The sequence below is a fragment of the Ambystoma mexicanum genome, chromosome 10, assembly GCF_040938575.1.
Source record: "Ambystoma mexicanum isolate Mex_15411 chromosome 10, UKY_AmexF1_1, whole genome shotgun sequence".
NCBI classification, from domain to species: domain Eukaryota; kingdom Metazoa; phylum Chordata; class Amphibia; order Caudata; family Ambystomatidae; genus Ambystoma; species Ambystoma mexicanum.
The window spans coordinates 1,689,316,060-1,689,336,335 of NC_090932.1; positions in this window are offsets into that span (position 1 = coordinate 1,689,316,060).

Below are 20,276 nucleotides of genomic sequence, written 5' to 3' on the forward strand. Positions count from 1 at the left end.
GCATGTAATGATGTTGTTGATATTGCACGTCCTAATGCCACCACTATGCCTACTCTGACCACCATGCCTGCATGTAATGATGTTGTTGATATTGCACGTCCTAAAGCCACCACTATGCCTACTCTCACCACCATGCCTGCATGTAATGATGTTGTTGATATTGCACGTCCTAATGCCACCACTATGCCTACTCTCACCACCATGCCTTAATGTAATGATGTTGTTGATACTGCATGTCATAATGCCACCACTATGCCTACTCTCACTGCCATGCCTGCATGTAATGATGTTGATATTGCACGTCCTAATGCTACCACTATGCCTACTCTCACCGCCATGCCTTAATGTAATGATGTTGTTGATATTGCACGTCCTAATGCCACCACTATGCCTACACTCAGCACCATGCCTGCATGTAATGATGTTCTTTATATTGCACGTTCCAATGCCACCACTATGCCTACTCTTCACACCATGCCTGCATGTAATAATGTTGTTGATATTGCATGTCATAATGCCACCATTATGCCTACTCTTACCGCCATGCCAGCATGTAATGATGTTGTTGATATTGCACGTCCTAATGCCACCATTATGCCTACTCTCACCGCCATGTCCGCATGTAAGGACGTTGATATTGCACGTTCTAATGCCACCACTATGCCTACTCTCACCGCCATGCCTGCATGTAATGATGTTGATATTGCACGTCCTAATGCCACCACTATGCCTACTCTTACCGCCATGCCTGCATGTAATGATGTTGATATTGCACGTCCTAATGCTACCACTATGCCTACTATCACTGCCATGCCTGCATGTAATGATGTTGTTGGTATTCACCACTATGCCTACTCTCACCGCCAAGCCTGCATGTAATGATGTTGTTGGTATTCACCACTATGCCTACTCTCACCGCCATGCCTGCATGTAATGATCTTGTTGATATTGCACGTCCTAATGCCATCATTATGCCTACCCTTACCGCCATGCCTGCATGTAATGATGTTGATATTGCACTTCCTAATGCTACCACTATGGCTACTCTCACCGCCATGCCTGCATGTAATGATGTTGTTGGTAATGCACATCCTAATGCCACCACTATGCCTACTCTCACCACCATGCCTGCATGTCAAGATGTTGATATTGCACGTCCTAATGTCACCACTATGCCTACTCTCACCACCATGCCTGCATGTCAAGATGTTGATATTGCACGTCCTAATGCCACCACTATGCCTACTCTCACCACCATGCCTGCATGTCATGATGTTGTTGGTATTCACCATTATGCCTACTCTCACCGCCATGCCTGCATGTAATGATGTTGTTGGTATTGCAAGTCCTAATGCCACCACTATGCCTACTCTCACTGCCATGCCTGCATGTAATGATGTTGTTGATATTGCACGTCCTAATGCCACCACTATCCCTACCCTCACCGCCATGCCTGCATGTAATGATGTTGTTGGTATTCACCACTATGCCTACTCTCACCGCCATGCCTGCATGTGATGATGTTGTTGGTAATGCACGTCCTAATGCCACCACTATGCCTACTCTCACCGCCATGCCTGCATGTAATGATGTTGTTGATATTGCATGTCCTAATGCCACCACTATCCCTACCCTCACTGCCATGCCTGCATGTAATGATGTTGTTGGTATTCACCACTATGCCTACTCTGACCGCCATGCCTGCATGTAATGATGTTGTTATTACACGTCCTAATGCCACCACTATGCCTACTCTTACCGCCATGCCTTAATGTAATGATGTTGTTGATATTGCACGTCCTAATGCCACCATTATGCCTACTCTTACCACCATGCCTGCATGCAATGATGTTGTTGATATTGCACGTCCTAATGCCACCATTATGCCTACTCTTACCACCATGCCTGCATGTAATGATGTTGTTGATATTGCACGTCCTAATGCCACCACTATGCCTACCATCAGCACCATGCCTGCATGTAATGATGTTGTTGATATTGCACGTCCTAATGCCACCACTATGCCTACTCTCACCACCATGCCTGCATGTAATGCTGTTGATATTGCACGTCCTAATGCCACCACTATGCCTACTCTCACCGCCATGCCTGCATGTAATGATGTTGTTGATATTGCACCTCCTAATGCCACCACTATGCCTACCATCAGCACCATGCCTGCATGTAATGATGTTGTTGATATTGCACGTCCTAATGCCACCACTATGCCTACTCTCACCACCATGCCTGCATGTAATGATGTTGATATTGCACGTCCTAATGCCACCATTATGCCTACTCTCACCACCATGCCTGCATGTAATGATGTTGTTGGTATTGCACGTCCTAATGCCACCACTATGGCTACTCTCACCGCCATGCCTGCATGTAATGATGTTGTTGGTATTGCACGTCCTAATGCCACCACTATGCCTACCCTCAGCACCATGCCTGCATGTAATGATCTTGTTGATATTGCACGTCCTAATGCAACCACTATGCCTACTCTCACCAGCGTGCCTGCATCTAATGATGTTGATATTGCACGTCCTAATGCCACCACTATGCCTATTATTACCACCATGCCTGCATGTAATGATGTTGATATTGCACGTCCTAATGCCACCACTATGCCTACTCTTACCACCATGCCTGCATGTCATGATGTTGATATTGCACGTCCTAATGCCACCACTATGCCTACTCTTACCGACATGCCTGCATGTAATGATGTTGTTGGTATTCACCACTATGCCTACTCTCACCACCATGCCTGCATGTACTGATGTTTTTGGTATTGCACATACTAATGCTACCACTATGCCTACTCTCACCAGCGTGCCTGCATGTAATGATGTTGATATTGCACGTCCTAATGCCACCACTATGCCTACTCTTACCGCCATGCCTGCATGTAATGATGTTGTTGATATTGCACGTCCTAATGCCACCATTATGCCTACTCTCATCGCCATGCCTGCATGTAATGATGTTGTTGATATTGCACATACTAATGCTACCACTATGCCTACTCTCACCAGCCTGCCTGCATGTAATGATGTTGATATTGCACGTCGTAATGCCACCACTATGCCTACTCTGACCACCATGCCTGCATGAAATGATGTTGATATTGCACATCCTAATGCCACCACTATGCCTACTCTCACCACCATGCCTGCATGTAATGATGTTGTTGATATTGCACGTCCTAAAGCCACCACTATGCCTATTATTACCACCATGCCTGCATGTAATGATGTTGTTGATATTGCACGTCCTAATGCCACCACTATGCCTACTCTGACCACCATGCCTGCATGTAATGATGTTGTTGATATTGCAAGTCCTAATGCCACCACTATGCCTACTCTCACCGCCATGCCTGCATGTAATGATGTTGTTGATATTGCAAGTCCTAATGCCACCACTATGCCTACTCTCACCGCCATGCCTGCATGTAATGATGTTGTTGATATTGCATGTCCTAATGCCACCACTATGCCTACTCTCACTGTCATGCCTGTATGTAATGATGTTGTTGATATTGCACGTCCTAATGCCACCACTATGCCTACTCTCACCGCCATGCCTGCATGTAATGATGTTGTTGGTATTTGCCACTATGCCTACTCTCACCGCCATGCATGCATGTAATGGTGTTGTTGGTATTGCACGTCCTAATGCCACCACTATGCCTGCTCTCACTGTCATGCCTGCATGTAATGATGTTGTTGGTATTGCACGTCCTAATGCCACCACTATGCCTACTCTCACTGCCATGCCTGCATGTAATGATCTTGCTGATATTGCACGTCCTAATGCCACCACTATGCCTACTCTTACCGCCATGCCTGCATGTAATGATGTTGATATTGCACATCCTAATGCCACCACTATGCCTTTTATTACCACCATGCCTGCGGGTAATGATGTTGTTGACATTGCACGTCCTAATGCCACCACTAGGCCTACTCTCACCGCCATGCCTGTATGTAATGATCTTGTTGAAATTGCATGAACTAATGCCACCACTATGCCTACTCTCACCACCATGCCTTAATGTAATGATGTTGTTGATACTGCATGTCATAATGCCACTACTATGCCTACTCTCACCGTGATGCCTGCATGTAATGTTGTTGTTGCTATTGCTCGTCCTAATGCCACTGCTATGCCTACTCTCACCGACATGCTTGCATGTAATCATGTTGTTGCTATTGCACGTCCTAATGCCACCGCTATGCCTACTTTCACTGCCATGCCTGCATGTAATGATGTTGTTGATATTGCACGTCCTAATGCCACCACTATGCCTACTCTCACCGCCATGCCTGCATGTAATGATGTTCTTGATATTGCACGTCATAATGCCACCATTATGCCTACTCTTACCACCATGCTTGCATGTAATCATGTTGTTGCTATTGCACGTCCTAATGCCACCGCTATGCCTACTTTCACTGCCATGCCTGCATGTAATGATGTTGTTGATATTGCACGTCCTAATGCCACCACTATGCCTACTCTTACCACCATGCCTGCATGTAATGATTTTGTTGATATTGCACGTCCTAATGCCACCACTATGCCTACTCTTACCGCCATGCCTGCATGTAATGATGTTGATATTGCACGTCCTAATGCCACCACTATGCCTACCATCAGCACCATGCCTGCATGTAATGATGTTGTTGATATTGCACGTCCTAATGCCACCACTATGCCTACTCTCACCACCATGCCTGCATGTAATGATGTTGATATTGCACGTCCTAATGCCACCACTATGCCTACTCTCACCACCATGCCTGCATGTAATGATGTTGTTGGTATTGCACGTCCTAATGCCACCACTATGGCTACTCTTACCGCCATGCCTGCATGTAATGATGTTGTTGGTATTGCACGTCCTAATGCCACCACTATGCCTACCCTCAGCACCATGCCTGCATGTAATGATCTTGTTGATATTGCACGTCCTAATGCCACCACTATGCCTACTCTCACCAGCGTGCCTGCATCTAATGATGTTGATATTGCACGTCCTAATGCCACCACTATGCCTATTATTACCACCATGCCTGCATGTAATGCTGTTGATATTGCACGTCCTAATGCCACCACTATGCCTACTCTTACCACCATGCCTGCATGTCATGATGTTGATATCGCACGTCCTAATGCCACCACTATGCCTACTCTTACCGCCATGCCTGCATGTAATGATGTTGTTGGTATTCACCACTATGCCTACTCTCACCGCCATGCCTGCATGTACTGATGTTTTTGGTATTGCACATCCTAATGCCACCACTATGCCTACTCTCACCACCATGCCTGCATGTAATGATGTTGTTGATATTGCACGTCCTAATGCCACCATTATGCCTACTCTCATCGCCATGCCTGCATGTAATGATGTTGTTGATATTGCACATACTAATGCTACCACTATGCCTACTCTTACCGCCATGCCTGCATGTAATGATGTTGTTGATAATGCACGTCCTAATGCCACCATTATGCCTACTCTCATCGCCATGCCTGCATGTAATGATGTTGTTGATATTGCACATACTAATGCTACCACTATGCCTACTCTCACCAGCCTGCCTGCATGTAATGATGTTGATATTGCACGTCCTAATGCCACCACTATGCCTATTATTACCACCATGCCTGCATGTAATGATGTTGTTGATATTGCACGTCCTAATGCCACCACTATGCCTACTCTGACCACCATGCCTGCATGTAATGATGTTGTTGATATTGCACGTCCTAAAGCCACCACTATGCCTACTCTCACCACCATGCCTGCATGTAATGATGTTGTTGATATTGCACGTCCTAATGCCACCACTATGCCTACTCTCACCACCATGCCTTAATGTAATGATGTTGTTGATACTGCATGTCATAATGCCACCACTATGCCTACTCTCACTGCCATGCCTGCATGTAATGATGTTGATATTGCACGTCCTAATGCTACCACTATGCCTACTCTCACCGCCATGCCTTAATGTAATGATGTTGTTGATATTGCACGTCCTAATGCCACCACTATGCCTACACTCAGCACCATGCCTGCATGTAATGATGTTCTTGATATTGCACGTTCCAATGCCACCACTATGCCTACTCTTCACACCATGCCTGCATGTAATAATGTTGTTGATATTGCATGTCATAATGCCACCATTATGCCTACTCTTACCGCCATGCCTGCATGTAATGGTGTTGTTGATATTGCACGTCCTAATGCCACCATTATGCCTACTCTCACCGCCATGTCCGCATGTAAGGACGTTGATATTGCACGTTCTAATGCCACCACTATGCCTACTCTCACCGCCATGCCTGCATGTAATAATGTTGATATTGCACGTCCTAATGCCACCACTATGCCTACTCTTACCGCCATGCCTGCATGTAATGATGTTGATATTGCACTTCCTAATGCCACCACTATGCCTACTCTCACCGCCATGCCTGCATGTAATGATGTTGTTGATATTGCACGTCCTAATGCTACCACTATGCCTACTATCACTGCCATGCCTGCATGTAATGATGTTGTTGGTATTCACCACTATGCCTACTCTCACCGCCAAGCCTGCATGTAATGATGTTGTTGGTATTCACCACTATGCCTACTCTCACCGCCATGCCTGCATGTAATGATGTTGTTGATATTGCACGTCCTAATGACACCACTATGCCTACTCTCACCGCCATGCCTGCATGTAATGATGTTGTTGCTATTCACCACTATGCCTACTCTCACCGCCATACCTGCATGTAATGATCTTGTTGATATTGCACGTCCTAATGCCATCATTATGCCTACCCTTACCGCCATGCCTGCATGTAATGATGTTGATATTGCACTTCCTAATGCTACCACTATGGCTACTCTCACCGCCATGCCTGCATGTAATGATGTTGATATTGCACATCCTAATGCCACCACTATGCCTACTCTCACCACCATGCCTGCATGTCAAGATGTTGATATTGCACATCCTAATGCCACCACTATGCCTACTCTCACCACCATGCCTGCATGTCATGATGTTGTTGGTATTCACCATTATGCCTACTCTCACCGCCATGCCTGCATGTAATGATGTTGTTGGTATTGCACGTCCTAATGCCACCACTATGCCTACTCTCACTGCCATGCCTGCATGTAATGATGTTGTTGATATTGCACGTCCTAATGCCACCACTATCCCTACCCTCACCGCCATGCCTGCATGTAATGATGTTGTTGGTATTCACCACTATGCCTACTCTCACCGCCATGCCTGCATGTGATGATGTTGTTGGTAATGCACGTCCTAATGCCACCACTATGCCTACTCTCACCGCCATGCCTGCATGTAATGATGTTGTTGATATTGCACGTCCTAATGCCACCACTATCCCTACCCTCACCGCCATGCCTGCATGTAATGATGTTGTTGGTATTCACCACTATGCCTACTCTCACCGCCATGCCTGCATGTGATGATGTTGTTGGTAATGCACGTCCTAATGCCACCACTATGCCTACTCTCACCGCCATGCCTGCATGTTATGATGTTGTTATTACACGTCCTAATGCCACCACTATGCCTACTCTTACCGCCATGCCTTAATGTAATGATGTTGTTGATATTGCACGTCCTAATGCCACCATTATGCCTACTCTTACCACCATGCCTGCATGCAATGATGTTGTTGATATTGCACGTCCTAATGCCACCATTATGCCTACTCTTACCACCATGCCTGCATGCAATGATGTTGTTGATATTGCACGTCCTAATGCCACCACTATGCCTACTCTCACCACCATGCCTGCATGTAATGCTGTTGATATTGCACGTCCTAATGCCACCACTATGCCTACTCTCACCGCCATGCCTGCATGTAATGATGTTGTTGATATTGCACATCCTAATGCCACCACTATGCCTACCATCAGCACCATGCCTGCATGTAATGATGTTGTTGATATTGCACGTCCTAATGCCACCACTATGCCTACTCTCACCACCATGCCTGCATGTGATGATGTTGATATTGCACGTCCTAATGCCACCACTATGCCTACTCTCACTGTCATGCCTCCATGTAATGATGTTGTTGATATTGCACGTCCTAATGCCACAACTATTCCTACTCTCACTGCCATGCCTACATGTAATGATGTTGTTGATATTGCACGTCCTAATGCCACCACTATGCCTACTCTCATCGCCATGCCTGCATGTAATGATGTTGTTGATATTGCACGTCCTAATGCCACCACTATGCCTACTCTCACCGCCATGCCTGCATGTAATGATGTTGTTGATATTGCATGTCCTAATGCCACCACTATGCCTACTCTCACTGTCATGCCTCCATGTAATGATGTTGTTGATATTGCACGTCCTAATGCCACCACTAAGCCTACTCTCACCGCCATGCTTGCATGTAATGATGTTGTTGATATTGTACGTCCTAATGCCACCACTATGCCTACTCTCACCGCCATGCCTGTATGTATTGATCTAGTTGATATTGCATGTCCTAATGCCACCACTATGCCTACTCTTCTCACCATGCCTGCATGTAATGATGTTGTTGATATTGCATGTCCTAATGCCACAACTATTCCTACTCTCACTGCCATACCTGTATGTAATGATGTTGTTGATATTGGACGTCCTAATTCCACAACTATTCCTACTCTCACTGCCATGCCTGCATGTAATGATGTTGTTGATATTGGACGCCCTAATGCCACAACTATTCCTACTCTCACTGCCATGCCTGCATGTAATGATGTTGTTGATATTGGACGTCCTAATGCCACAACTATTCCTACTCTCACTGCGATGCCTGCATGTAATGATGTTGTTGATATTGCACGTCCTAATGCCACCACAATGCCTACTCTCACCGCCATGCCTGCATGTAATGATGTTGTTGATATTGCACATCCTAATGCCACCACTATGCCTACTCTCACCGCCATGCCTGCATGTACTGATGTTGTTGATATTGCACGTCCTAATGCCACCACTATGCCTACTCTCACCGCCATGCCTGCATGTAATGATGTTGTTGGTATGGCACCTCCTAATGCCACCACTATGCTTACTATCACCGGAATGCCTGCATGTAATGATGTTGTTGATATTGCACGTCCTAATGCCACCACTATGCCTACTCTCACCACCATGTCTGCATGTAATGATGTTGTTGATATTGCACATCCTAATGCCACCACTATGCCTACTCTCACCGCCATGCCTGCATGTAATGATGTTGTTGGTATTGCACGTCCTATTGCCACCACTATGCCTACTATCACCGGAATGCCTGCATGTAATGATGTTGTTGATATTGCACGTCCTAAAGCCACCACTATGCCTACTCTCACCACCATGCCTGCATGTAATGATGTTGTTGATATTGCACATCCTAATGCCACCACTATGCCTACTCTCACCGCCATGCCTGTATGTAATGATCTAGTTGATATAGCACGTCCTAATGCCACCACTATGCCTACTCTCACCACCATGCCTGCATGTAATGATGTTGTTGATATTGCACATCCTAATGCCACCAATATGCCTACTCTCATCGCCATGCCTGCATGTAATAATGTTGTTGACATTGCACGTCATAATGCTACCACTATGCCTACCATCAGCACCATGCCTGCATGCAATGATGTTGTTGATATTGCATGTCCTAATGCCACCACTATGGCTACTCTCACTGCCATGCCTGGATGTAATGATGTTGTTGATATTGCATGTCCTAATGCCACCACTATGGCTACTCTCACCGCCATGTCTGCATGTAATGATGTTGTTGATATTGCACGTCCTAATGCCACCGCTATGCCTACTTTCACTGCCATGCCTGCATGTAATGATGTTGTTGATATTGCACGTCCTAATGCCACCACTATGCCTACTCTCAGCACCATGCCTGCATGTAATGATGTTCTTGATATTGCACGTCCTAATGCCACCACTATGCCTACTCTCACCACCATGCCTGTATGTAATGATGTTGTTGATATTGCATGTCCTAATGCCACCACTATGCCTACTCTTACCACCATGCCTGCATGTAATGATGTTGTTTTATTGCACGTCCTAATGCCACCACTATGCCAACTCTTACCGCCATGCCTGCATGTAATGATGTTGTTGATATTGCACGTCCTAATGCCACCACTATGCCTACTCTCACCGCCATGCCTGCATGTAATGATGTTCTTGATATTGCACGTCATAATGCCACCATTATGCCTACTCTTACCACCATGCTTGCATGTAATCATGTTGTTGCTATTGCACGTCCTAATGCCACCGCTATGCCTACTTTCACTGCCATGCCTGCATGTAATGATGTTGTTGATATTGCACGTCCTAATGCCACCACTATGCCTACTCTTACCACCATGCCTGCATGTAATGATTTTGTTGATATTGCACGTCCTTATGCCACCACTATGCCTACTCTTACCGCCATGCCTGCATGTAATGATGTTGATATTGCACGTCCTAATGCCACCACTATGCCTACCATCAGCACCATGCCTGCATGCAATGATGTTGTTGATATTGCATGTCCTAATGCCACCACTATGCCTACTCTCACTGCCATGCCTGCATGTAATGATGTTGTTGATATTGCACGCCCTAATGCCACCACTATGCCTACTCTCACAGCCATGCCTGCATGTAATGATGTTGTTGATATTGCACGTCCTAATGCCACAACTATTCCTACTCTCACTGCCATGCCTGCATGTAATGATGTTGTTGATATTGGACGTCCTAATGCCACAACTATTCCTACTCTCAGTGCCATGCCTGCATGTAATGTTGTTGTTGATATTGGACGTCCTAATGCCACAACTATTCCTACTCTCACTGCCATGCCTACATGTAATGATGTTGTTGATATTGCACGTCCTAATGCCACCACTATGCCTACTCTCATCGCCATGCCTGCATGTAATGATGTTGTTGATATTGCACGTCCTAATGCCACCACTATGCCTACTCTCACCGCCATGCCTGCATGTAATGATGTTGTTGATATTGCATGTCCTAATGCCACCACTATGCCTACTCTCACTGTCATGCCTCCATGTAATGATGTTGTTGATATTGCACGTCCTAATGCCACCACTAAGCCTACTCTCACCGCCATGCTTGCATGTAATGATGTTGTTGATATTGTACGTCCTAATGCCACCACTATGCCTACTCTCACCGCCATGCCTGTATGTATTGATCTAGTTGATATTGCATGTCCTAATGCCACCACTATGCCTACTCTTCTCACCATGCCTGCATGTAATGATGTTGATATTGCACGTCCTAATGCCACCACTATGGCTACTCTCACCGCCATGCCTGCATGTAATGATGTTGTTGGTATTGCATGAACTAATGCCAACACTATGCCTACTTTCACCGCCATGCCTGCATTTAATGATGTTGTTGGTATTCACCACTATGCCTACTCTCACCGCCATGCTTGCATGTAATGATGTTGATATTGCACATCCTAATGCCACCACTATGCCTACTCTTACCGCCATGCTTGCATGTAATGATGTTGATATTGCACGTCCTAATGCCACCACTATGCCTACTCTCACCGCCATGCCTGCATGTAATGATGTTGATATTGCACGTCCTAATGCCACCACTATGCCTACTCTCACCGCCATGCCTGTATGTAATGATCTTGTTGAAATTGCATGTCCTAATGCTACTACTATGCCTACTCTCACCACCATGCCTTAATGTAATGATATTGTTGATCCTGCATGTCATAATGCCACCACTATGCCTACTCTCACCACCATGCCTGCATGTAATGATGTTCTTGATATTGCACGTCCTAATGCCACCACTAGGCCTACTCTCACCGCCATGCCTGTATGTAATGATCTTGTTGAAATTGCATGAACTAATGCCACCACTATGCCTACTCTCACCACCATGCCTGCATGTAATGATGTTGTTGATATTGCATGTCCTAATGCTACCACTATCCCTACTCTCACCACCATGCCTTAATGTAATGATGTTGTTGATACTGCATGTCATAATGCCACCACTATGACTACTCTCACCGTGATGCCTGCATGTAATGTTGTTGTTGCTATTGCACGTCCTAATGCCACTGCTATGCCTACTCTCACCGCCATGCTTGCATGTAATCATGTTGTTGCTATTGCATGTCCTAATGCCACCGCTATGCCTACTTTCACTGCCATGCCTGCATGTAATGATGTTGTTGATATTGCACGTCCTAATGCCACCACTATGCCTACTCTCACCGCCATGCCTGCATGTAATGATGTTCTTGATATTGCACGTCATAATGCCACCATTATGCCTACTCTTACCACCATGCTTGCATGTAATCATGTTGTTGCTATTGCACGTCCTAATGCCACCACTGTGCCTACTCTTACCGCCATGCCTGCATGTAATGATGTTGATATTGCACGTCCTAATGCCACCACTATGCCTACCATCAGCACCATGCCTGCATGCAATGATGTTGTTGATATTGCATGTCCTAATGCCACCACTATGGCTACTCTCACTGCCATGCCTGCATGTAATGATGTTGATATTGCACGTCCTAATGCCACCACTATGCCTACCATCAGCACCATGCCTGCATGCAATGATGTTGTTGATATTGCATGTCCTAATGCCACCACTATGGCTACTCTCACTGCCATGCCTGCATGTAATGATGTTGTTGATATTGCACGCCCTAATGCCACCACTATGCCTACTCTCACCGCCATGCCTGCATGTAATGATGTTGTTGATATTGCACGTCCTAATGCCACAACTATTCCTACTCTCACTGCCATGCCTGCATGTAATGATGTTGTTGATATTGGACGTCCTAATGCCACAACTATTCCTACTCTCAGTGCCATGCCTGCATGTAATGATGTTGTTGATATTGGACGTCGTAATGCCACAACTATTCCTACTCTCACTGCCATGCCTACATGTAATGATGTTGTTGATATTGCACGTCCTAATGCCACCACTATGCCTACTCTCATCGCCATGCCTGCATGTAATGATGTTGTTGATATTGCACGTCCTAATGCCACCACTATGCCTACTCTCACCGCCATGCCTGCATGTAATGATGTTGTTGATATTGCATGTCCTAATGCCACCACTATGCCTACTCTCACTGTCATGCCTGCATTTAATGATGTTGTTGATATTGCACGTCCTAATGCCACCACTATGCCTACTCTCACCGCCATGCCTGCATGTAATGATGTTGTTGATATTGGACGTCCTAATGCCACAACTATTCCTACTCTCACTGCCATGCCTGCATGTAATGATGTTGTTGATATTGCATGTCCTAATGCCACCACTATGCCTACTCTCACCGCCATGCCTGCATGTAATGATGTTGTTGATATTGCACGTCCTAATGCCACCACTATGCCTACTCTCACCGCCATGCCTGCATGTACTGATGTTGTTGATATTGCACGTCCTAATGCCACCACTATGCCTACTCTCACCGCCATGCCTGTATGTAATGATGTTGTTGGTATTGCACGTCCTAATGCCACCACTATGCCTACTATCACCGGAATGCCTGCATGTAATGATGTTGTTGATATTGCACGTCCTAATGCCACCACTATGCCTACTCTCACCACCATGCCTGCATGTAATGATGTTGTTGATATTGCACGTCCTAATGCCACCACTATGCCTACTCTCACCGCCATGCCTTTATGTAATGATCTATTTGATATTACATGTCCTAATGCCACCACTATGCCTACTCTTCCCACCATGCCTGCATGTAATAATGTTGTTGATATTGCACGTCCTAATGCTACCACTATGCCTACCATCAGCACCATGCCTTCATGCAATGATGTTGTTGATATTGCATGTCCTAATGCCACCACTATGGCTACTCTCACCGCCATGCCTGCATGTAATGATGTTGTTGATATTGCACGTCCTAATGCTACCGCTATGCCTACTTTCACTTCCATGCCTGCATGTAATGATGTTGTTGATATTGCACGTCCTAATGCCACCACTATGCCTACTCTCAGCACCATGCCTGCATGTAATGATGTTGTTGATATTGCATGTCCTAATGCCACCGCTATGCCTACTTTCACTTCCATGCCTGCATGTAATGATGTTGTTGATATTGCATGTCCTAATGCCACCACTATGGCTACTCTCACCGCCATGCCTGCATGTAATGATGTTGTTGATATTGCACGTCCTAATGCCACCGCTATGCCTACTTTCACTTCCATGCCTGCATGTAATGATGTTGTTGATATTGCACGTCCTAATGCCACCACTATGCCTACTCTCAGCACCATGCCTGCATATAATGATGTTCTTGATATTGCACGTCCTAATGCCACAACTATGCCTACTCTCACCACCATGCCTGCATGTAATGATGTTGTTGATATTGCATGTCCTATTGCCACCACTATGCCTACTCTTACCACCATGCCTGCATGTAATGATGTTGTTTTATTGCACGTCCTAATGCCACCACTATGCCTACTCTTACCGCCATGCCTGCATGTAATGATGTTGATATTGCACGTCCTAATGCCACCACTATGCCTACTCTCACCGCCATGCCTGTATGTAATGATCTAGTTGATATTGCATGTCCTAATGCCACCACTATGCCTACTCTTCCCACCATGCCTGCATGTAATGATGTTGTTGATATTGCACGTCCTAATGCTACCACTATGCCTACCATCAGCACCATGCCTGCATGCAATGATGTTGTTGATATTGCACGTCCTAATGCCACCACTATGCCTACTCTCCCCGCCATGCCTGCATGTAATGATGTTGTTGATATTGCATGTCCTAATGCCACCAATATGGCTACTCTCACCGCCATGCCTGCATGTAATGATGTTGTTGATATTGCACGTCCTAATGCCACCGCTATGCCTACTTTCACTGCCATGCCTGCATGTAATGATGTTGTTGATATTGCACGTCCTAATGCCACCACTATGCCTACTCTCAGCACCATGCCTGCATGTAATGATGTTCTTGATATTGCACGTCCTAATGCCACCACTATGCCTACTCTCACCACCATGCCTGCATGTAATGATGTTGTTGATATTGCATGTCCTAATGCCACCACTATGCCTACTCTTACCACCATGCCTGCATGTAATGATGTTGTTTTATTGCACGTCCTAATGCCACCACTATGCCTACTCTTACCGCCATGCCTGCATGTAATGATGTTGATATTGCACTTCCTAATGCCACCACTATGGCTACTCTCACCGCCATGCCTGCATGTAATGATGTTGTTGGTATTGCATGAACTAATGCCACCACTATGCCTACTCTCACCGCCATGCCTGCATGTAATGATGTTGTTGATATTGCACATTATAATGCCAACACTATGCCTACTTTCACCGCCATGCCTGCATGTAATGATGTTGTTGGTATTGCACGTCCTAATGCCACCACTATGCCTACTATCACCGGAATGCCTGCATGTCATGATGTTGTTGATATTGCACATCCTAATGCCACTGCTATGCCTACTCTCACCGCCATGCCTGCATGTAATGATGTTGACATTGCACGTCCTAATGCCCCCACTATGCCTACTCTTACCGCCATGCCTGCATGTAATGATGTTGATATTGCACTTCCTAATGCCACCACTATGGCTACTCTCACCGCCATGCCTGCATGTAATGATGTTGTTGGTATTGCATGAACTAATGCCACCACTATGCCTATTCTCACCGCCATGCCTGCATGTAATGATGTTGTTGATATTGCACGTCCTAATGCCACCACTATGCCTACTCTCACCGCCATGCCCGTATGTAATGATCTAGTTGATATTGCATGTCCTAATGCCACCACTATGCCTACTCTTCCCACCATGCCTGCATGTAATAATGTTGTTGATATTGCACGTCCTAATGGTACCACTATGCCTACCATCAGCACCATGCCTGCATGCAATGATGTTGTTGATATTGCATGTCCTAATGCCACCACTATGGCTACTCTCACTGCCATGCCTGCATGTAATGATGTTGTTGATATTGCATGTCCTAATGCCACCACTATGGCTACTCTCACCACCATGCCTGTATGTAATGATGTTGTTGATATTGCATGTCCTAATGCCACCACTATGCCTACTCTTACCACCATGCCTGCATGTAATGATGTTGTTTTATTGCACGTCCTAATGCCACCACTATGCCTACTCTTACCGCCATGCCTACATGTAATGATGTTGATATTGCACATCCTAATGCCACCACTATGGCTACTCTCACCGCCATGCCTGCATGTAATGATGTTGTTGGTATTGCATGAACTAATGCCACCACTATGCCTACTCTCACCGCCATGCCTGCATGTAATGATGTTGTTGATATTGCACATCCTAATGCCAACACTATGCCTACTTTCACCGCCATGCCTGCATTTAATGATGTTGTTGGTATTCACCACTATGCCTACTCTCACCGCCATGCTTGCATGTAATGATGTTGATATTGCACGTCCTAATGCCACCACTATGCCTACTCTTACCGCCATGCTTGCATGTAATGATGTTGATATTGCACGTCCTAATGCCACTGCTATGCCTACTCTCACCGCCATGCCTGCATGTAATGATGTTGATATTGCACGTCCTAATGCCACCACTATGCCTACTCTCACCGCCATGCCTGTATGTAATGATCTTGTTGAAATTGCATGTCCTAATGCTACCACTATGCCTACTCTCACCACCATGCCTTAATGTAATGATATTGTTGATACTGCATGTCATAATGCCACCACTATGCCTACTCCACCACCATGCCTGCATGTAATGATGTTCTTGATATTGCACGTCCTAATGCCACCACTAGGTCTACTCTCACCACCATGCCTGCAGGTAATGATGTTGTTGAAATTGCATGAACTAATGCCACCACTATGCCTACTCTCACCACCATGCCTGCAGGTAATGATGTTGTTGATATTGCATGTCCTAATGCTACCACTATGCCTACTCTCACCACCATGCCTTAATGTAATGATGTTGTTGATACTGCATGTCATAATGCCACCACTATGCCTACTCTCACCGTGATGCCTGCATGTAATGTTGTTGTTGCTATTGCACGTCCTAATGCCACTGCTATGCCTACTCTCACCGCCATGCTTGCATGTAATCATGTTGTTGCTATTGCATGTCCTAATGCCACCGCTATGCCTACTTTCACTGCCATGCCTGCATGTAATGATGTTGTTGATATTGCACGTCCTAATGCCACCACTATGCCTACTCTCACCGCCATGCCTGCATGTAATGATGTTCTTGATATTGCACGTCATAATGCCACCATTATGCCTACTCTTACCACCATGCTTGCATGTAATCATGTTGTTGCTATTGCACGTCCTAATGCCACCGCTATGCCTACTTTCACTGCCATGCCTGCATGTAATGATGTTGTTGATATTGCACGTCCTAATGCCACCACTATGCCTACTCTTACCACCATGCCTGCATGTAATGATGTTGTTGATATTGCACGTCCTAATGCCACCACTATGCCTACTCTTACCGCCATGCCTGCATGTAATGATGTTGATATTGCACGTCCTAATGCCACCACTATGCCTACTCTCACCGCCATGCCTGCATGTAATGATGTTGTTGATATTGCACGTCCTAATGCCACAACTATTCCTACTCTCACTGCCATGCCTGCATGTAATGATGTTGTTGATATTGGACGTCCTAATGCCACAACTATTCCTACTCTCAGTGCCATGCCTACATGTAATGATGTTGTTGATATTGCACGTCCTAATGCCACCACTATGCCTACTCTCATCGCCATGCCTGCATGTAATGATGTTGTTGATATTGCACGTCCTAATGCCACCACTATGCCTACTCTCACCGCCATGCCTGCATGTAATGATGTTGTTGATATTGCATGTCCTAATGCCACCACTATGCCTACTCTCACTGTCATGCCTGCATTTAATGATGTTGTTGATATTGCACGTCCTAATGCCACCACTATGCCTACTCTCACCGCCATGCCTGCATGTAATGATGTTGTTGATATTGCACGTCCTAATGCCACCACTATGCCTACTCTCACCGCCATGCCTGCATGTACTGATGTTGTTGATATTGCACGTCCTAATGCCACCACTATGCCTACTCTCACCGCCATGCCTGCATGTAATGATGTTGTTGGTATTGCACGTCCTAATGCCACCACTATGCCTACTATCACCGGAATGCCTGCATGTAATGATGTTGTTGATATTGCACGTCCTAATGCCACCACTATGCCTACTCTCACCACCATGCCTGCATGTAATGATGTTGTTGATATTGCACGTCCTAATGCCACCACTATGCCTACTCTCACCGCCATGCCTGTATGTAATGATCTAGTTGATATTACATGTCCTAATGCCACCACTATGCCTACTCTTCCCACCATGCCTGCATGTAATAATGTTGTTGATATTGCACGTCCTAATGCTACCACTATGCCTACCATCAGCACCATGCCTTCATGCAATGATGTTGTTGATATTGCATGTCCTAATGCCACCACTATGGCTACTCTCACCGCCATGCCTGCATGTAATGATGTTGTTGATATTGCACGTCCTAATGCCACCGCTATGCCTACTTTCACTTCCATGCCTGCATGTAATGATGTTGTTGATATTGCACGTCCTAATGCCACCACTATGCCTACTCTCAGCACCATGCCTGCATGTAATGATGTTGTTGATATTGCACGTCCTAATGCCACCGCTATGCCTACTTTCACTTCCATGCCTGCATGTAATGATGTTGTTGATATTGCATGTCCTAATGCCACCACTATGGCTACTCTCACCGCCATGCCTGCATGTAATGATGTTGTTGATATTGCACGTCCTAATGCCACCGCTATGCCTACTTTCACTTCCATGCCTGCATGTAATGATGTTGTTGATATTGCACGTCCTAATGCCACCACTATGCCTACTCTCAGCACCATGCCTGCATGTAATGATGTTCTTGATATTGCACGTCCTAATGCCACCACTATGCCTACTCTCACCACCATGCCTGCATGTAATGATGTTGTTGATATTGCATGTCCTATTGCCACCACTATGCCTACTCTTACCACCATGCCTGCATGTAATGATGTTGTTTTATTGCACGTCCTAATGCCACCACTATGCCTACTCTTACCGCCATGCCTGCATGTAATGATGTTGATATTGCACGTCCTAATGCCACCACTATGCCTACTCTCACCGCCATGCCTGTATGTAATGATCTAGTTGATATTGCATGTCCTAATGCCACCACTATGCCTACTCTTCCCACCATGCCTGCATGTAATGATGTTGTTGATATTGCACGTCCTAATGCTACCACTATACCTACCATCAGCACCATGCCTGCATGCAATGATGTTGTTGATATTGCAGGTCCTAATGCCACCACTATGCCTACTCTCACCGCCATGCCTGCATGTAATGATGTTGTTGATATTGCATGTCCTAATGCCACCAATATGGCTACTCTCACCGCCATGCCTGCATGTAATGATGTTGTTGATATTGCACGTCCTAATGCCACCGCTATGCCTACTTTCACTGCCATGCCTGCATGTAATGATGTTGATATTGCACGTCCTAATGCCACCACTATGCCTACTCTCAGCACCATGCCTGCATGTAATGATGTTCTTGATATTGCAAGTCCTAATGCCACCACTATGCCTACTCTCACCACCATGCCTGCATGTAATGATGTTGTTGATATTGCATGTCCTAATGCCACCACTATGCCTACTCTTACCGCCATGCCTGCATGTAATGATGTTGATATTGCACTTCCTAATGCCACCACTATGGCTACTCTCACCGCCATGCCTGCATGTAATGATGTTGTTGGTATTGCATGAACTAATGCCACCACTATGCCTACTCTCACCGCCATGCCTGCATGTAATGATGTTGTTGATATTGCACATTATAATGCCAACACTATGCCTACTTTCACCGCCATGCCTGCATGTAATGATGTTGTTGGTATTGCACGTCCTAATGCCACCACTATGCCTACTATCACCGGAATGCCTGCATGTCATGATGTTGTTGATATTGCACATC